At 46.1% G+C, this 21,645-nt stretch overlaps 1 long non-coding RNA gene across 1 annotated transcript; it reads right to left on the reverse strand.

The window, feature by feature from the left end:
* Positions 1-20,525: 20,525 nt before the first annotated feature.
* LOC119297772 lies at positions 20,526-21,389 on the reverse strand. The gene is made up of 4 exons (XR_005145733.1): positions 20,960-21,389; positions 20,818-20,877; positions 20,670-20,720; positions 20,526-20,540 (listed from the first exon to the last, which is right to left on the reverse strand). It is a non-coding gene; the product is annotated as an uncharacterized LOC119297772 (long non-coding RNA).
* Positions 21,390-21,645: the final 256 nt, after the last annotated feature.

Raw genomic sequence — 21,645 nt, forward strand, 5'->3', positions numbered from 1 at the left:
GGGGGGAATAGTTGTATCAACATTTGAGAATTGACTGGCATGACTGCTATGACAATAAATATCCCCGTAACCGGCTAGCTTCCTAGCTCCACTGTGAATGATATTCTCTTTGTTGCTCTAAAAAGTTAGCGTATTTTATATGATGATCATACATCCATGTAGATGATTTCCTAAGTTCAACATCAAAGTCCATTATTTGCTTTAAGTGTGTTCCTCATGTTTAAATTAGTGAAAGCGTCTCCAAAATTGTAGTATATATGACCTGACTAGAAGATGTCGCGCCGCTCTTTGTTCATTGGACCATTTTCTATTGGTGTTTGTGTTTCTTCTTTTCAATGTAGATAGAGGCATTGACGATATCATGTGGAAAAGAAAAAGGTCAGTGACATAAGGAGCCCTTCCGTTCGGCAAGGCAACAACACGCCAACCCCACCCACCCAAAGCGGCAACAAAAATCAATAGAGATCCGCACCGCCCCCTTTCGCACAGGTGCTGGCCATGCAAAGAGGCAAATCGCCACATCCCAACAATGCACTTGTACTAGCACCGACAAGTGAAGCGCGTCCACGTCACACCTACCCGCAAATAGGCCAAACAGACCTACACAGCCGGAACAACACCCACTTACAGCCGGGCGCAAGCGGTGCCTGATCCCCAATGCACCACAAGGCTCCCTTTCTAAGGAGCCTAGTAGTTCTAGTGTTATGTTATTTGGGTTAGAAGATTGCTATGGTGTCCTCTTCCTTCAAATAAAAATACAAGGACACTATTTTGGAAACTGTCATTTATAGTTGCCGACTTCCTCAAGCCAATTTGAGAAAGAAATCACATCCATCCTGAAGAGCAGGGAATTATTTTTTCAAACATACTTATTTTCCTTATTCGGCATTGTATGTGAAAGCCATGTTGGTTCGAAATTCAGTTCTCTTGGCAATCTGAACTGACTTCAACTCTTCTTTCCTTCTATATATTGTCTGGTGTATTCCGCCTCGTGCTAAGTGTAACCCATCAAGGAAGGCTTTGGTAGTCTCTAGATGGTCGTGTTGGCGTAGAATTCCACCAACAGTTCGTACACGAGAAAGTACACCAAATTATTTTTAGGGGAAGCACACCAATTTCTAGATGTTATTCGAAACTCCTTATGCAACCATCACCTCCAAGAATATTATTTCACAAGGTAGATCGTAATCATGCATCATTTGTTTCACTTGAGAGTAGACTTGATATACTTTACAATTATGCATGACAATGCTTGAATATGTCATTTTTTTGCTACCACCCTTCACCCCCCCTGCCCCCGCCCCCGCGTTGCAAAGCTCAACTACTGTTATGCAAATAATCATATAAAATTTAGATTGACTTTACCTAGTTGTTTATCAATCAGACTTGTACCACTTTGCAACATATTATGATAAATGCTAACGGACTGGTATTCTTGCATCAGTGATGAGATCTAAAGGCATGTTTATATCCATCCAACATGTTATTTTAGGTAAGACATGTACTCCCTCTTTCCATCTATATAGAGCCTAATGCGTTTTTCGAGACTAACTTTAACCAAATGTTAGAGCAATAATATATGACATGCAATTTACACGAAGCACATCATCAAATTCATATGTGAAAGCAGCTTTCAATGATATAATTTTTACATTATGCATGTCATGTACTATTAATTTTGTCAATAGTCAAAGGCGATCGTGAAAAACGCATTAGGCCCTATATAGATGGAAGGAAGGAATATAAAAATTCAACAATTTACACACAATTTCACTCATACACGTAAGACTCAACCATTTGTTTGATGCCTACATGTACTTTATGCATAGCCCCGGGATACCCCTTTCCCGGGCGAAAATTCTCAATCAAGTTCATTGGTGCAAATGGTAGCTGGTGGTTGTTATTGTTAACTTGTATAGTATGAAAACATATTTGAAATGTTTATAAAGTTCCTCACGAAAAGGCAAATTTTATATAACTTGACGACGAGGATAACCGTGAAGGCATGAGTACAGCGGATAATAACACACAGCGATGACTAGATCAGGGTGTAAGTCTGTCTCTTTGTGTAAACAACTGGCTGGCGGCCGGCAGCTAGACTTTCCTGTCTTAGCGCTACATTTTCCTCCTTACAATAAACTTCCAAGTTGCAGCTTACAATCGTCACAGGGAATCTTTCATAAACATATTACTTGCTAGCCAGAGAGGTAACTTGCTTCTCAGCTCAATAGTTTGACCTCCTTATAATAATACAGAGACGTGTTACCAATATTAAATTTCCGTTCCTTCTTCTTTCAACTCTTTCGGCAGCTGCTTTATTGGCATCTTTAATTTGTCCTTTGATCCGTTCCTGTGATAAGCGCTTGTAAGGGCACCATTTGCTCCTTAAGAAAAGTTGGTGCCAAAAGTTGTCAATACGTACGTGATTGGTCCTAGTTTTGGAGTACTAGCTAGATTGGTATGTACACTGTTACCACGATACGTGCACTGCATTATTCTAGAGCTCTTGGTTGACAATGAGAGACAAAGACATGAGGAAAACACATTCTTTGTTGGCTCCATATCACACCCAGTCTTGCGTCTGGTCAAGATAAGTACGGCATCCAGTTGTTGGAGACTTGGAGTACTTGTCGTCCCAATCCTGGATATTGAAATGAGCAGCCAGTTTATTCGTTCCTATCCAAGGTATGCAGTGAGAAAAAGAGATTATATTTTTTGAGCGAGTGAGAAAAAAGATGAGCAAACAATCCAAGCCGTCACCGCAGTTTATATAAGGGCCGACCCTGGGCCAAGGCAAAGAGGGCGACGGCTCAGAGCCTAGCCTGACTAGGGCCCAGACCATGTGCACATTTGGTCTCCCATAAAAAAATAAGTGCACATTTGGTCTCTATTAAAGGCCCAACTTGCATGGAAACGAAGACCCTATGAAGAATAAACGCGGCCGCCGTTTCACTTTTCTTTTCCCCTTCTCAACTTCTTTTCCGATGGACTGCAACTTCTTCTACAAGCACTCCCATCCTGGCGAGCAGCAGCGGCAGTGTGGCACATTCTACATGCTGCCGCGTGTCACTGGGTCAACCGGTCAAGGACTTACTATAATTCTCGAATTATATAATACTCCCTACAAAGTTACTATAAATTTGAGTCATCTATTTTGGAACGGAGGGAGTACCTGATGGACTCGACTATTCACGGGCGCGGACGAGCGCGCCTGATCACGGAATCAATAGGGTTGGTTCACATTGGGTTTGCATTCAGTTCACGGACTCGAATATTCTGTACCAACGGAACATTTGCACCTTTTGCCGTGGTAGCATCGTCATGACAAATGAGATGTGGAAACAAATCAGAAATTTTTCCTAATATCCGCTTACATTGTTTTTGAGGCACTTATAGAAACGCTCCCCGGCGTTCTGCCCCCGTCGTGTTTAAGTAGGTGACAACGTTCCTGCCACAGTCCGGGCACCGAACAATTGGTAGGACGGGCGGATTGGACCTTGGTTCCTGTTCGCCGTCTGTTGCAGTTAGGGAACAAAGTGGAATGAAATGTCATGCTTCCGTTCCATTAGAATGGATCGGTTTTATCCCCGTGTTTGGCAGGGAAAATTCCGAGGAATGGAATGGTTACACTTTAGTTTTTGGTTTGAGAGACGGAATGGAGTGAAATTGTTCATCTCACCACTTGCATGCTTGTGATTATGTACAATGTATTGAACTTTGGCATCAAACACAAACCGAATGCAAACGGACACTTGATTGCACTGATTCAGAGAACAAAGGCACAGCGTGCAGACAAACAATCGTGTGTTTGAGAAGTTGTAGTACATCAGTTACTGAACCAACCTTCTGACTATGTCAATCTACTAACTGAATTACAACGTGAAGGTGTGCAAAACCTGTTATGCTTAACAGATTCCAGTCAAACAAAAGAAAATGCCGATTTCAGTCAAAATTGCCCAGCATCAACGCAAGAGCGGTGTAGAGAAACTTGACCGCCAGCCCTGAGCCTCTCCACCACGTCCTCGCTTTTCCCCTTGAAGAAGAGCTCCATCGCCAAACCTCGACGCGTCACAGGTCACCGTCACCCGCGCGGACCCGAGGTCCTTCGTGCCGACCCACACCATGGCCTCCACGGCTGCCTTGGACTACGCGTAGCCACGGCGCAGCGTCACCGCCAGTGCTGAGCACACGACCACGATTCGACCCCTGCCGCCTGATCGATCGAAGAAAGAGGGCTGGCAGCTGCTGGAGGGAGGTTGCGATCTGTGATGGGTAGGCCAAGCCTACTCGACTTCCATCCACCACGACGTGATGCTGTCACGGCTGGACGTTGCGATCCGTCACTGATGGATGGACGTCCATTGCCCCGACCCGTCAACCATCGACGCTGCTGGTGGGCTGGAAAAACCACAGTCCCTCTAACCATCCAACCACATGTTGGTTCGTTTAGATGAAGCTTTTAAATGTATATATGTGGCTGCTACAGCCTACAGATACATGCATGTATGTGTACCTAGCTTCATACATTATATATTTATCCAGTCAGGATATATTGCTTAGAGCATCTCCCCATCCTCCTCTGCGGACGAGATATCGTCCATCCACGCATAGGGGTCGGACTCACGAGCGGCAACTCAGTGGCATCTGGGATGTACTTGATGATGATGATTTATTTATTTTGCATGACGGATGGCATGGCCGCGGCACTGAGGTGTACCATGCATTGGACATACGCGAAGAACCTTGGACGTACAACATCATGTGCATCCATCATGTGCAACATTATTAGATACTGTAATGCTAACTGACGACGAATGTTAGCTGGGAAGAAGCTCACAGCAAACACACTCACAGCCAAAGATCAAACGATGGTAGAATTGAGAATTGTCATATGCTAGTCAGAAGAAGTTGCTATCCCTCTTTTAACTAATACAGCCATGAAAAATGTTCGCAAATGCCAACCTTCAGCGAACATCCGCTAGCTAAAAAGGTCCTCTCTACGGTATTTCAAATTTAAGGACAACTGATTCCAGCCAGTCCATGTATCAAAAATGCTAAACGCACAGGCACCTACAGGCCCTTAAAGGGACCTTCCAACAAACTAACGGTTTTGCTGGAACTCAGCTAGCTGAGTTTTATTTATGGTATCAGTCACTTTTGTGACCGTCCGATGGCCACGCACGAGATTGTGGCCTCGTTGTGCCTTGTGTCCTCCGAGGGCAGCCCATGCGCATGAGTGATGGCTTTTGTTTTTTGTCTACGGCGCTGGGCTACGTGGGCTTTTTTTTACCCAACCAAAAAAAGAAAGAAGATGATGGAAGGATGTGAATCGTTTTTAGCTGTTTGCATTCCTCTTTTGAATCATACAGGGGGAGCCCATAGCCGTCGTTCGCGTCCGCGGGGACTTCGTTTTTTTCCCTCTCGTTAGGGTTTTGGTCCTCCCGGAGGCGATTCTACGCCGCCGTCGAGATCGTTTTTCCCTACCTCCACGTTTTTCCCCTGAATCAGCACTGGCGTGTCTCGGGATTGTGGAGGTGCTAGGGCTACTACAACAGGGTCCGATCTTTCTGAAATCGGGCTAGGGCTCGAGATGTCTTCGGGCGGGGCTCCAGAGCCGTCGGCTTCAGATCAAGGGGACGCGGATGAGGTAGAGAGGATGATGAAAGAACTGGGCTTGAGGGAGGAGGATCTGGACGACGTTGTGTTCGACGAGAAGGAAGCCCCACCAGAGGCAGTCAGATGGATTGCGCTGGCTAGGGTTCACTCAAACAAGACCTATAGCCAGTTTTGGTTCTTCAAGAACATGAGGGCTGCTTGGGATCTGGCACAAGAGGTGAAATTCAAACCCCTGGAAGACAACTTGTACACCATCCAGTTCTCGTGTTTAGGCGATTGGGAACGGGTTACCCAAGATGGCCCGTGGCACTTCAGGTGAGATGCTGTGATCATCAAACCTTATGATGGCCTCGTGAAACCTTCTACAGTTTCGCTGGACTCTATAGAGATCTGGGTGCAGATACATGATGTGCCAGAGTTATATGCTTATCTAGTCCCATCAATGGCGTCGAAGGTGGGGGAATTGCTCTATGCAGAACCACAATCTCAAGATTTTGTCGGCAACTTCCATCGGGTGTGGGTCAGGATTGATATCAATAAACCTCTCAAGAACGCTGTCTCAATGATCCGCGATGGAAAGCGCCAGATCTACCGTGTAAAGTATGAAAAGTTACCTGACTGGTGCGCCGTCTGCGGCATGCTAGGGCATCTTTTCAAGGAGCATGGGAACGGCGTCCACCCTCCGTCGGCGCTGGTTTTCAAAGAACTCCGTGCAACCTGGACGTTGAGGACGGGCAGAGGCCCGGGCAATGGGAGAGGACGGCGAGGGGGCCGCCGTGGTGGACGAAGCGGAGGCCGTGGTAGGAGCGACCGCGGCAGTCCAGAGGAAGTAACTGGATATGGGGAATTCGAGGATAATAGGGACTCTGATATGCAGGATGCAAAGAATAATAGGAAGAGAGTTTCAGCAATAGCACAGCAGTTTGCACCTCCAGCGTCAACTAGTACAGAGCAAGATAAGCGTTTGGCTCTTCCTGCTCCCACTGCTCCAGCCAGCCCTAGTGGCACTCAGGACCTGAAGCGAGCAAAGCTAATTGTGGAATCAGAGAAAACAGCTCGGCAAGGGCCGGTTTACAGTTGAAGGGTGATCTGAATATGGCGGGTCCGCTCGACGGACGCCGCCGGGGCCAATGAGTATCTTTGTTTGGAACTATCGCGGTGCGGGCAAAGCCGCGACGGTTCGAGAGCTTCGCGACTTTGCGAGGCAATTTGTCCCTACCCTATTGTGTATTGTTGAGACACAAATTGATAGTGCTAGGGTAGAAGCGTTAGCGAGTGCTTTGGGTTTTGATAATGCCTATGCGGTTAGTAGTCAAGGCCGCAGTGGTGGTATCGGTTTGTTTTGGAATAATTCAATAAAGGTGGAGATTCTTGGTTATTCGGTCTATCATCCGGATGTTAAGATCGAGGAGCACAACCACGAAGAGTGGAGATTGACTTGCGTGTATGGTGAGGCACAAACGCACTTGAGACATCAAACATGGACTGTTCTGAAAAACATTAGTACTTTGAGCAATTTGCCGTGGCTTTGCACGGGAGATTTTAATGAGGTTCTACGTCCGGAAGAACATGAGGGTGTAGGGCAGTGAAGCAATGCGCAAATTCAAGCCTTCCGGGACACCATTTGCATGTTGCAAGATTTGGGCTTCAGTGGAAATTTTTGGACTTTTGAGAAGAAGGTGACGGGAGGAAGCTATACAAGATGCAGGCTAGATAGAGCCTTAGCAAATCCGGCATGGATGAATAGATTCTCTCTAGCATCAGTCACACATCTGTCTTGCGCCACATCTGATCACTCATCCATTGTCATTGACTTTGGAAATGAGGTGCAAGCCCAGGTGCAGAAATCCTTCAAATATGAACTTATGTGGGAATCGCATGAAGGACTTGGTCAAGTCCTAACAAGTGCGTGGGCCGCTGAACCCCCTGCTTATCAGTAGATGATATGAGACAGAAACTTTATAATATCTCCAAACAGTTGGTGAAGTGGAGTAGCGACACGTTTGGTAGTGTCAGAAAGGAAATAAAAAAGCTGAAAAAAGACCTAGAGGAGCTCTGCGGTGATCCATTGCGAATTGCCCCCTCTCACGCAGAGTTGAAGATTAATGAGAGGCTCATTGAGCTATACCACCGAGAGGAAATTATGTGGCGGCAAAGGGCAAGGGTGGAATGGTTGTCGGCGGGCGATCGAAACACCAAATTCTTCCACCTCCGGGCTAGCATCCGCAGAAAGAAAAACATGATTAAGGCCCTTCAGAACTCCCTTGGAGTGATTGTGGATGATCAGGCAGAGTTGCGGGCTATGGTTAACGAGTTCTATCAGAGTTTGTATACTTCTGAATTGGTGCAGAACATGGATGCTGTTCTTGACCACGTTCCTAGGAAGGTAACAGATGAGATGAATGCGTCCCTATGTGCCCCGTATACAAAGGATGAGGTAAAAGTTGCTCTTTTTTAAATGTTCCCAACAAAAGCGCCGGGCCCCGACGGATTTCCAGCGCACTTTTACCAGAGAAACTGGGACTTGTGCGGAGGGGAGGTAACAGAGATTGTCCTGAGAATATTACGCAGGGAGGACAGCCCAGCATGCATAAATGACACTATTCTGGTCCTTATCCCTAAGGTAACAAATCCCACCGTTTTGTCTCAATACAGGCCAATAAGTCTTTGCAATGTCTTATATAAAATAGCATCCAAGGTGGTATCAAACAGATTGAAACTGATCCTTCCAAACATAATTTCCGAAGAGCAGTCAGCTTTCGTGCCGGGGAGACTTATAACAGACAATATTATCAGTGCATATGAGTGTCTGCATTTCATGAAACGGTCTAGGTCAAAATCAAATAGCTATTGTGCTTTAATACTAGACATGATGAAGGCCTATGATCGGGTGGAATGGTCATATTTAAAAGCCATCATGACTAAACTGGGATTTGCTAGAGCATGGATAGACACAGTCATGAGTATGGTATCATCAGTCTCTTTCTCGGTTATGTTTAATGGGGAGAAACTCGAATCTTTCAATCCTTCCAGAGGAATCCGGCAGTGAGACCCAATCTCCCCCTACTTATTCTTGATAGCAGCAGAGGGCCTTTCGTGCCTCCTTAAATTCAGTTCTTCATCATCCTTTGCAGGTATTCAGGTGGCCCCAACGGCTCCCACCGTTAACCACCTTTTGTTTGCAGATGATCGCCTGTTGCTATTCAAGGCCAATATAGAGGGTTCAGAAGTCGTGTCAAACCTGCTAGAAACCTACTGTGCAGCTTCGGGATAGAGGATTAATCATGATAAGTCTTCAATCTTTTTCAGTAAGAGGTGCCCGGAAAACATAAAGGTTGCCATGAAAAATATTTTACATGTGCACAAGGAGTCGCTGAGCGAACGCTACCTGGGTATGCCAACTGATGTAGGCCACTCAAAAAGTGGTACGTTCAAATACTTGAGGGACCGTGTGTGGGAGAAGATCAAGGGTTGGATTCAGAAACTCCTATCCTCGACGGGCAAGGAGGTGCTAATCAAGTCTGTGGCTCAGGCAATACCAGTTTTTTCAATGTCTTGCTTCCGGTTACCAAGAGGCCTTTGTGAGAATATTATGTCTATAATTAGACAGTTCTGGTGGGGAAGCAAACATGGGAAACGAAAGCCTAGCTGGGTCGCATGGGACATTATGACCAGACCAAAACATCTTGGAGGCCTAGGGTTTCGGGACTTGGAGATCTTCAATCTGGCGCTGCTGGCTCGCCAAGCCTGGAGGTTGCTTACGGGAGAGTTTTCCTTGAGTTCTCGTATACTGAAGGTTGTTTACTTCCCAGGGTGTTCGATCCTTGATGCTGAGCTTGGGCCTCACCCCTCCCAGATTTGGCGTGCGATCCTGGATGGGCGAGATGTTATGGCGCAAGGGATTGTGAAGAGAATCGGTGATGGAACAACTACGGACATATGGAGGCACAGCTGGTTACCAAGAGATGGGTTTAAACGCCCGATAACTGGTCTCTCTCAGGATCCACCCAGACTGGTTTCTGAGCTTATTGATACTACCTCGGCGACCTGGAAGGAAGACGTGATTCGGGAGACTTTCACCAGGTTTGATGCAGATGAGATACTCAAAATCCCATTGTGTACTCGCCAGGTAGATGACTTTTGGGCATGGCATGAGGAAGCGAGAGGTACGTTTAGTGTTCGGTCCACTTACCATATGCTGCTACGCACCAAACTCGAGCGTGAGGCGTGGTTGAACGAAGATGAGGGCTCATCAACTGTGCATAGTGAGGCGGACAAGTGGAGCAACATTTGGAATATTCAAGTTCCCTCAAAACTTCGAATGTTTGTGTGGAGGCTGGCGCGAAGATCAATGCCGACTGCCAACCTGTTGAAGCACCGGAACATGGCCACTGAGGATAACTGCTCTTTGTGCGGGGCGATTGATTCATGGAGACATGCCCTTCTCACTTGTCCGATGTCGAACAGTGTCTGGGCGTTAGCGCCGGAGGAGCTGGTTCACTATCTAGTGGACAGACAAGAAGAGAATCCCAAAGACTGGCTGTTCGTGTTACATGAAATAATGAGCAGAGACACGTTTGCACATTTGATAGTCATTTTGTGGGCTATTTAGAGGGCTCGGAGAAAAGCGATCTATGAAGATATTTTCCAATCACCACATACCATATACAGTTTCATAACGAGCTATCTTCAAGATATCAATTCTATCAGCAAGAAGGAGGTTCGGCACAGAGTCCAGTCTAGGAACAGGCCGTCACTTAGGCAGCCTCCAGTCGCTAATTGTGTCAAGATCAACGTTGATGCCGCTGCACCGAGGAATGCTAGATATGGAGCGGTCGGGGCTATATGCAGAAGCTCAGAAGGAATGTTCCTGGGCGCGTCAGTGCTGGTGGTGAGGTACGTCACCGACCCACAGATCCTTGAAGCCATCGCAATAAGGGAAGGATTAACGCTGGCCGACGATCTCTACCAGAGGCGAGTTCACGTTGTTTCGGACTGCAAAAATGTGGTGGAGGATCTGAAAAAGGAGAATGCGTCGTCACATGGTGCAATTGCACATGAAATTATAAACCACTCTTTAGCTTTTGATTTTTGTAAGTTTAGCCATGAGTTTAGGAGCTTAAATTTTGAAGCTCACAACCTAGCGAAGCACGCTTTGTCGCTCGGGATTGGCCGCCGTGTGTGGCTGGGTCAACCTGGGGATCTTACTTTCGTCCCTGTAAACATTGTGACGACTTAATAAAAGCTTCGTGAGGTTGTCTCAAAAAAAAAATACAGGGGGAGCCCATGTGAATCGTTGCTAGCTGTTTGCATGTTATTGTCATTTTTTTTGAATCATGTTATTGTCATTTGTTGACCGTAGGTGCCATGGTCAGCTCTTTTCTAACGACTTTACGTTTCAGTTTTTTATCACCTGATTAATTGTTTTCTTCTGAATTAATTTCTATTTTCATTTCCATTTTTTCATTTTAGTTTTTAAAATTTTCTTATTCACTATTTAGTAGAAAATTGTTCCACTCTTTCCTTTTCCTAATTAAGTGTATTCGTTTATTTCAGCTTAATATTTATTTCGTTACCATAGATTAAAGATTCTGTTCAGGCTTTTTTTGTGGGGGATTGACTGTTTAGGCTTTCACTTTTTGTGTTTCTCTTCCTTTTCATTTTCTATATTTTTATTTTTCGGTTTTCATATTTCATTTATTTATTTATTTCATTTTTCATTTCCATTTAATATTTTTGTGTCTTATTTTATTTTCCTTCTTATTCTAATGACATCATTACTCAAGTCGGGTCGCAACTGCAAGTTTTTAAATGTGGTTGCAATTGCAAGTTTTTAAGTGGGGTCGCAATCACAAGTATTCATAGTCGGGTCGCAACTGCAAGTATTCAAAGTTGGCCTGCAACTGCAAGTATTCACAGTCGGCTCGCAACTGCAAATATTCAAAATCGGCTCGCAACTGCAAGTGTTTAACTGTGGTCGCAACTGCAAGTTTTCAAGTGGGGTCGTAAATGCATGTTTTTAAATGTGGCCGCAACTGCAAATATTCAAATTCAAATTCGGGTCGCAATTGTAAGTATTCAAATTCGGATCGCAACTGCAAGTATTCAAAGTCGGGTTACAATTGTAAGTTTTCAAGTGAGGTCGCAACTACAAAATTTTAAATGTGGTCGCAACTGCAAGTATTCAAAGTCGGTTTGCAACTGCAAGTTTTCAATGTCAAGTTGCAACTGCAAGTATTCAATGTCGGGTCGCAACTGCAAGTTTTCACTGTTGGGTCGCCACTGTAAGTATTCAAAGTCGGGTCACAACTTTGAGTTTTCAAGTGGGGTCACAACAAAAAGTTTTCAAAGTTTTGAACGGGCAACTTCAAGTTTCTAAGTGGGTTGCAACTGAAAGTTTTCAAGTTGGGGTCACAACTGCAAGTTGTAAATCAAGTCCCAATTGCATGTTTCAGATCCGGCCGCAATTCTTTAAAAACATTCTTGACTATTTTTCTCTTAAATATAGTTACTACTCACGGTCTTTTAGGGTCTATTTTTTCTTCTCAATGCGTCTTATTTTTTCAGTCCAAATTCATGTGATGACAAACCCATCTAAAATGTTTTTTCCTCTTGTATATGTGTAGTAAATAGCTAATGAAAATCTGGCCCAACCCAACGAGAAAAAGAGACGCGAGGCAAAGAAGCACGTAGCGACCAATCTGTTTTTTTTTTTTTGGCCTGGGGGCATGTGAGCTCAGGTGCCAGGCAAAACCATCAACACAAAGCAAAAAAGCCAGACAAATGTGTGCGCCAAACCACTTGGGCCTCCAGGCTTTTACAAAGGAATAACAGAAAACGGGCCTGGAAAACAACAAACAGGCTTCCGCTCAAACTCAGAAATAGAAAATGGGCTGACACAACTAGTTGATGACATGCGTACCCTCTCGTTTAGGGTTTTTGGCTCTGGCGGCGATCCCATCGTCGTCTAGAGATCTCATCGGGTTACCTACCGCCGGCTGATTCCCTCGCTTAGATCATCTTCCTGATCGGCAGGAGGGAGTTGGGCGCGGTCCTCTGGCGTTCTTTTTCCCGGACGATGAACCCTAGATGGCGGACCGAGCGGAGTCATCAGCAGCGGGCGGAACGGGGAAAAATCTTGAGGAATTGCTGCAGCACCTGGATCTCCAGGATGACGAACTTGATGATGTGGTTGTAGGGGAAGAAGAGGTGAAGAAGTATGCAGTGGATGCTAGGTGGCTGGCAATTGCGAAGGTGAACACTACTCGCACTTTCAGTTCATCGGCGATGTTCGAGTGCATGAAATCGATCTGGTCGCTGGCACACGTCCTGACGTACAGAGAGGTGGGAGAAAATTTGTTCATCTTTCAGATGTTTTGTCTTGGGGACTGGAAGAAGGTAGTGCATGGAGGCCCATCGCTTTTCAGGGGGATGGGGATGCTGATAGAAGACTACGATGGGAAGAAGGAGCCAACATCTTTTGAATTTGATGGTTTATATGTGTGGGCTCAAATCCATAATATACCAGAGCTCTACCGCAAAGCGGAGGTTGTTGATCAACTCGCCCGTCGTATTGGCAGGGTGAAAAAAGTGCAGCTCGCGCCTCGCTTGTTTTATGAGGGAGATTATGTGAGGGTTCGAGCTAGGGTTCTTGTCAGCAAACCTCTAACACGGGTCACGCCGCTGAATGTCGCAGGAGAAGGAAGACTCCGCCTCCTGGTGAAGTATGAGAAGATCCCGTATTTCTGCAAGGTTTGTGGTTTCATGGGCCATAACCACGAGGAGTGTGGCGATGGTGTTTGGGAAGAGAAAGATAAGCAGTGGGGGAGCTGGATGCTGGCACAAAGAAGGGACGTTGCACCGGAGCAATATGGTGGATGGGCTCCTCGAGGGGACCGTTCAGGCGGTAGAGGAAGAGGAAGAACAGGTCGGGCTAACAATACACGCCAGCGATCTCCACCACGCAAGCGCTCATCCCAGGACGCAGGTTTTGACTCGGGTGCAGAAGAACCAGAAGTCACTAGCGCCCTTAAAGCTGGAGAGGCAAGGCAGGAAGTGCAAGCTGCTGAGCCTGTTCGTCATAATCTGAATCTTATGTTGAAGGACAGCGGAGTTGATGTTGAAGGGCTGGAGAGGAGCAAGGCTCTAGTCACTACTGATACGTCCACAGCGGCAGTCCCACCGCCGCCTCCGGCATATGTTTCTCCTAGGGATGCCAAGAAAGCAAAGAAGGCAGGGTCACCAGTGAAGCAAGGAACTAACACGATGGCGTTGTTGGCGGGCTCCTCCTCGGAGCACCACCAAGCCCAATGAAAATCTTAAGCTGGAACTGTCGCGGGATAGGCGATCCTGCGACAGTTCGTGAACTCCGCGACCTGGTGGAGCTTAGTTCGCCGTCTATTCTTTGCTTAGTTGAAACTCAGTTACAAAAAAATCGTGTGGAAGGTCTTCGTTTTTTGTTAGGTTTTGATTTCAGTTTTGCTGTTGGTAGTTGTGGTCGCAGTGGAGGTATTTGTATCTTTTGGAAAAACTCAATGGATGTTGAAATAAAGAATTTTTCAAAGTATCATGTGGACGCATGGGTGCTTGAACCAGGAAGGGAACAGTGGCGGCTTTCATGTTTTTATGGAGAAGCAACAAGATCTCTCCGGTACAAAACCTGGAACACAATGACAAGACTGAGAGGAGAGAGCATGCTCCCATGGATGTGCATTGGGGACTTCAACGAAATTTTGCGGCCCGAGGAACAATTTGGTCCAAATGAGCGTGACAGTGCACAGATTGATGCTTTCAGAGAGGTTGTGGATATTTGTGGACTGGCTGATTTGGGTTACCGTGGTTTGGATTGGACTTGGGAGAAGAAAGTGTCAGAAGGTTATTTTTGCAGGGTAAGGTTGGACAGAGATTTGGGTACGGCTGAATGGTCGGCCCTCTTTCCATTTGCCTCGGTGGAACACCTAACAGCGGCTAAATCTGACCACTGCCCTATCTTACTCCAAACGGATCTTGTGGACTCAAGTGTGAGAGCAAAACAGCAACAGTTTCGGTATGAATGCATGTGGGAGCGGGATCCAAGTTTTGGGGATGTGGTCACTGAAGCTTGGAACACTTCTGGGAAGGCCAATACTGTTGCGGCCCTGTCCGACAAACTCGCTTTTGTGGCCGGTACGCTGCGCAAGTGGGGCCGAACCACCTTTGGTGCTGTCAGAACGAGCTGCGGTCGCTTCGAACGAAGCTTGCAGAACTACAAGCTCTTCCCGACCGTGGGGGTCCATGGCCGAAAGAGGAACGTGTAGAAGCCCGCATGTCCGAACTCTGTTTACGTGAGGAGATCATGTGGCGTCAACGGGCTCGCATTTAGTGGTTGGCGGAGGGAGACAACAATACCAAATTTTTTCATCGGAAGGCCAGCGCTCGCAAAGCAAGGAACCGTATCTGTGAATTGGAACGTGCAGACGACATGGTCTGTGGGGATGATCAAGAGATGGCAGGCATGGCAACAAACTTCTACAGCAATCTGTATGCCTCCGAAAACACGATCGACATTATTGAAGTACTCTCTCATATACCACCTAGGGTGGATGCTGCCATGAGTGACATGCTTAACGCTCGACATACAAACGCCGAGGTGAAAGCGGCTTTGTTCCAAATGTTTCCAACCAAGGCTCCAGGGCCCGATGGCTTTCCCGCACACTTCTTTCAGAGGCACTGGGAGTTGTGCGGCGATGAGGTGACTGATATGGTGCTACGTGTTCTAAAGGGAGAGGATTCCCCGGAGGAGATAAACAAAACGTTCATTGTTTTAATTCCCAAGATTGCAAGTCCAAAAAATTTAGGACAGTTTAGACCAATAAGCCTATGCAATGTGATCTTCAAGATTGCATCAAAGGTTCTAGCTAATCGGCTTGAGCTCATTCTCCCTGATATCATCTCTGAGAAACAATCAACATTCGTACCGGGACGTCTTATCACAGATAACTTCATCTCTGCTTATGAATGTCTCCACTACATGAAAACAAGGAAGGTAAAGAGTAACAAATTCTGTGTTTTGAAACTTGATATGATGAAAGCATATGATAGAATTGAGTGGAATTATCTTGAGCGGGTTATGCTAAAACTAGGCATTAGTGCACGGTTCACAGAGATTGTCATGAGGTGTGTCAAATCAGTTTCCTTCTCTGTCATCTTCAATGGTGCAAGGCAAGAGGAGTTCAGTCCATCTCGAAGGCTCAGGCAAGGTGACCCAATATCCCCATATCTCTTTTTGCTGGCCGCCGAGGGGCTGTCATGTCTGTTGAAGTCGGCTGATCCGAATGTTAATGTTCGAGGCATCAAGGTGGCGGATGGCGCTCCAGAGGTAAATCAGTTATCATTCGCAGATGATAGCCTCTTATTTTTCAATGCCACTCCTGAGATGGCGATGAGGGTGAACTCGTTGTTACAACGTTACTGTGAGGCTTCAGGACAACGAGTCAACAGGGACAAGTCATCAATTTTCTTCAGCAAGGGTTGTGCGGATTCTTTGAAGCAACAATTGAATCAAATCTTAGAGGTGCAGAACCAAAAATTGTCAGACAAATACCTTGGCCTTCCAGCTGATGTGGGTAGAGCAAAGGAAGGGTCCTTTAAATATCTAAAGGATCGTATATGGAAGCATGTGCAAGGTTGGATGGAGAAGGCGTTATCGGTCGGTGGTAAGGAAGTGCTAATTAAATCAGTTGCTCAGGCGATCCCTAATTTTTCCATGGCCTGTTTTAAACTGCCTCAAGTCCTTTGCCAGCACATCAATGGTTTGTTGAGGAAATTTTGGTGGGGATCTAAGAAAGGCGAGAGGAAGACTGCCTGGGTTTCATGGGAAGTCATGTCACAGCCTAAGAGCATGGGTGGCATGGGCTTCCGCGATATTGAGCTTTTCAACTTGGTGTTACTTGCCCGACAAGCATGGCGGTTGCTGACTCAGCCGGATTCCCTCAGTGCCAGGATCCTTCGAGCGGTATACTACTCATCCTCTTCAATCCTCGAAGCAGAGTTAGGGAAGAACCCATCACAAGTATGGAGACCCATCATCGAGGGACGGGATGCACTTAAGTTGGGTCTTCTGAAGCGCATCGGATCGGGAGAGAGGACTAATATTTGGCATGATAATTGGATCCCCCGCGACTTTAAGCTTCGACCGGTGTGCCCGAAATCCCAGAACCCTCCCCAACTTGTTTCTGAACTTATTAACCCGATCACCTGTACATGGAATGGCGCGATGCTACATGAGCACCTGCACCCAATGGATGTTGAGGCAATCCTCAATATTCCCCTTAGCAACAAGGTTCGGGAGGACTTCTGATCGTGGCATTACGACAGAAGAGGGATCTTCACAGTGAGCTCAGCCTACAAACTGCTTGCAGCGACAAAGCAACAACGCACGTACTGGTTGGAGCACAACGATGGTCACTCAAACATCGCAGCAGATAGACGTTCATCGTCCAAACTCTAGGGAGCGGCGGTGCCCTCAAAAGTCCGTGTTTTCGCCTGGAGACTAGCCAAAACATCCATACCCACAGGGGCGGTTCGACAACACAGAAGCATGACTGATTCCGCTGAATGTTGCATTTGTCACGCGGCGGTGGACACATGGAGGCACGCCCTCTTTGACTGCCATATGGCTCACTGTGTATGGGCGCTTGCTGATGAGGATATCACTGGAACAATCATCTCCAACTGAACGGACGACGCTAAATTGTGGATGTTCTGGTTGGTGGACACTCTTCCCACGACGGATTTGGCACGTGTGCTTGTAACGATGTGGGCAATATGGTGGGCGAGGCGTCGAGCTATTCATGACGAGCAGTTTCAGAGCCCCCTCAGTACCCATATTTTCATCACCAAATTTTTGGCGGAGCTAGATTAGATCCCAGAAAGGGGGGCACGTACCAGGGACCTGCATGCACAATCTAAGGACCTGCATGTAAGGCCTAGGGGCATGCATGCACCATCCAGGGACTCGCAGGGAGCGACTGCAGGCGCAGGAAAGCCAGCGTGCTGTGCATGGCTGCCGCCGGTGGCCCACTCTGCCAAGATCAACGCAGACGGCGGGTTCTCCAAGATTGGAGACAAGGGTGCTTCTGCTGTGGTGTGTCGCGATAAAAACGGAAACTATCTAGTGGCCTCAGCGATCATTTTTGAAGGCCTTCTCGATCCGGTGATTCTCGAAGCACAGGCTTGTAGCGAGGCACTAGCACTCGCTTCGGATCTACAAGTTCAGTCTATAGTGTGGCCACAGACTGCCTAGAAGCTGTATCACGCGGATCAAGGACGACTCCCCATGCAAGTTTTTCCCAATTCTCCAAGATATCAAGCATCAAAGAGCAGCGTTTAGTGCGGTGGAGTTTATCCACGAAAGTCGGAAACATAACGGAGAGGCTCATGTGTTAGCTAAAGCTGCCGCATCTCCCCCCGGGCGCCATGTGTGGCTTGGAACTTTGCCCGATATTATCTGTATTCCCATGACTTTGCATGCTTAATAAAGGATACAGATTTCGCTCAAAAAAAAACTAGTTGATGACATCAGCTTACATCAGGTGATTGAGACCATACTATAACTTAGCTAGCAGAGTTCCAGGCGGTCCCACAAACTAAACACTGCCCCCCCCCCCCTCCTCCTCCCCCTAATTTTATTTTCAGGGGGTGAGGCCTACTTTGGCAACTAAAATCCAATCACAAACTTCCACGTCACATTATTTTTAAGTCAACCTGTAAAAGCCTGTATAATTCCATATGTGTAGGGAAATACACTTTGGTTCCTGTTTGTATATGCATCCTATATGGGGATTTTTTTAATATTTTAATAAAAAGTCAAAATAGATAAGAACTATTTTGATAAAATACTTGACTTACTTTTGCACTGATATATAAATGTCGACGAAAAAAAACAAAAGTTGACCTTACATAAAAAAAGACAAAATTTATTTGCTACTTCCTCCGTTCCAGATTGTAATGCGCATAGTTTGCATCGCAGATACGAATGCGTGCGCTGGCGTTGGAGTTTGGACGAGAAAGCCCCCACTCCCCCGCGGGCTAGGATGACAAGAGTACTAGTACTACTAGTACACCCCATCTCCTCAACTCTCCATTTATGCAGTTAGCAAGCTGGACACCGCGAGCGTGTGCTCAAGTCGGAGAAGTGCAGCGTGCCGTCACGGCTTGGTCTTGCCGGCTGCGTGCCCTCATGATTTGCTGTCGCTGGCCATGGACGCGGTGGTGCCGGAGACGCCGGACCTGAACGTGGAGAAGCCGGCCGTGGACGCGGGGCACAGCTATGGCGGCACGACGGCAGGGTGTCGGGGACGGCCACGAGCGCTGCTGGCAAAACTCGAGGCGTGGCTGCTGGGTGCGTTGGCGGCTGGTGGACGAGCTCCACGTGTGCGCCGAACTCCCGCGGCTGGTGGCCCTGCTCCCCGGTGTCTGCGTGCTCGTGCTGGAGCCATTCTCCGGGATGAGGCCAGGGTAACAGTGGCGCCAGAGATGCCGACAAGTGACACCAGTTGTGAGATTCCGGCCGTGGACGCGGAGCCGCCGGATACGGTCGCGACGACGCTGGAGGCCGGCCGTGGACGCGGAGCCGTCGGATGCGGTCGCGACGACACCGGAGGCCGGCAGTGGATGCGCAGGTGCCGGATGCGGTCGCAACGACGCCGGAGCCCGGCCGTGGACGCGGAGGCGCTGGATGCGGTCGCGTCGACACCGGAGGCCGGCAGTGGACGCGGAGGCGCCGGATGCGGAAGCGATGATGTCGGAGACGCCGGCTGTGGACACGACTACGCCGGAGGCGGACGCAGAGATGCCGGACACGCCGGCCTCCCATCTCCTCAAGTTTCCGCCGCCGCATGCATTCGTTGGTGCTGGAGGAAGGGGATAAAGACAAGCGCTGCCGCGGGGCTAGTTTCGTTCAGAAGTGCCTAAAGTACATATCGGAATATCGCCAAAAAAATTATACACACTATATAGAGGAACGGAGGTAGTATTATAGGTCACTATTCACACTATTTTAACCAAAAATTTGTCTTTTTTTAAAAAGAAGTCAAAAAGATATATTTTTTGTGGATTTTATTTCTCACGAGTACAATACTCCCTCCGTTCCTTGATATAAGGTGTATAGATTTTTTAGAAAAAGTTCGAAATATAAGGTGTCTTGCGTTGCACCACTCGTTTGAATAATTTTTTTAGGGATTTGATTACATTTACTTATATTAGACAAACTCCTCTATTTTCTCATGTCAATTAGTTAGGTGTAATCTCGCCCAAAACATGTGAAATTTTCACTCCACGTGTGTTTTTTAATTTTTGTGCCAAAAACTATACACCCTATATTTAGAAACGGAGGGAGTAGAAGGTCAAGTTTATTTCAAAAATATTTTCAGGAATTTTTGACTTTTTATTGAATTACTAATTTTTTTTCTCATATAGGATGTATATATGTCCTCATAGACCAAAAGTTCCCCTCCCGTACGTGTAGCATTATTGTCCATGTATGCATGTTCACGTTTCGTTGCGGGCAAGACAAGGCAATCATCCGATCCCCTTTTAATCCGGGCGCTTAACTAGAAAGGGACTGTCTATTTTACATTTGACTGATTTTCAATTCGATATCAATCAAATTTTCTGACCACTGCAGACACCTGTATTTCTACAAAACTACCAAGAAAATGAATCTGCTCGTATCCACTAAACGGGTCGGGCTGGAAAAAACAGACCCGGTTGTCAACTAAACCAAAAATAACAAAGAAACCTCCAGCTGATCCCTGGACCCAGCAGCTTCCCTGGACCACACCTTTATACGTTGGACACAAACCATCGACAACACCTGAGAAAATTTCCCTGAATATCCAATGAAAAGTAGAACAAACGGGGAAGTCAGAAGACCGCTTCAACCTCTACAAAACACAAAAAGAGAAATGCATTACAAAAATAGGACTATAACATAGTACATTGGGGAAAATTTAGCAACCAATAGAGAAGATATGATAAAGTGCAAAGAAAGATCAATATCAAAAAATACTAACCACATTTCTTTTTTCAGCACATGATAACTTCCTCTTTAAACATTTCACTTTCTGAAAAAATTAGTACGACAATCAATAATCAACAACAAAACGATAAGACATCAGAATAACAACACATAAACTCAAAACAACACAAGAAAACACATACATGATCCATATAGAAGTCGAAGAGAGCTTCGTCAAGCCCTCCATCATCACTAGAGATTTCCTGTTAAAGGCATACACATAAATTAATAAAATGAAAAGATTTTTTTAATAATTAAAACTAGGGAAGCAAAAGAAATGAATACCAAGGACATAGGATGAGAACCATCAGCTGCAAAATCATTAGGAACAAAAGGATCATTCAGAGAACCAGCACTCTCAAGAGAAGAGACTAGGGGTACATCCTTGTGAGATACTTTCCACAGACTCCCCACTGAACCAAACCTAAAAATACAAAGGCAAATGAAGCAGAAGCAACCACTAGTCGATATATTAAACGCATGGCTGAATATTAAAGTGCAAACTAGGAAACTGACAAAAACTGCAAGGCATGCAACAATTACAGTCCTCAACCACACAAATTACAGTGTAATATTCTAGGAAAATACAGTGTAAAACTCTGGAGAATTACGAATGTAAGTCACAGAACAATTACAATACTCAACCATGCAAATTACAGTGTAATAATACTCTAGCGAAATACAATGTAAAACTATGGTGAATTACACTATTACATTGTAAAACTCTAGGGAATTACATAGTAAAACACTGGAGAAAATACATTAAAAGTCATGCAACGATTATAGTCCTAACCCACACAAATTACACTGTAAAACTTTGCCGATTTACATTGTAAGCCCAATAGGAAAATACACTATACAATTACAGTCTTAACCCACACAAATTACACTGTAGAACTCTACTCATTTACGGTCTAAGCCCAACAGGAAAAATGCACTGTACAATTACAGTCCTCACCCACAAAAATTAC

Source organism: Triticum dicoccoides, chromosome 5A (genome assembly GCF_002162155.2).
Source record: "Triticum dicoccoides isolate Atlit2015 ecotype Zavitan chromosome 5A, WEW_v2.0, whole genome shotgun sequence".
NCBI classification, from domain to species: Eukaryota; Viridiplantae; Streptophyta; class Magnoliopsida; order Poales; family Poaceae; genus Triticum; species Triticum dicoccoides.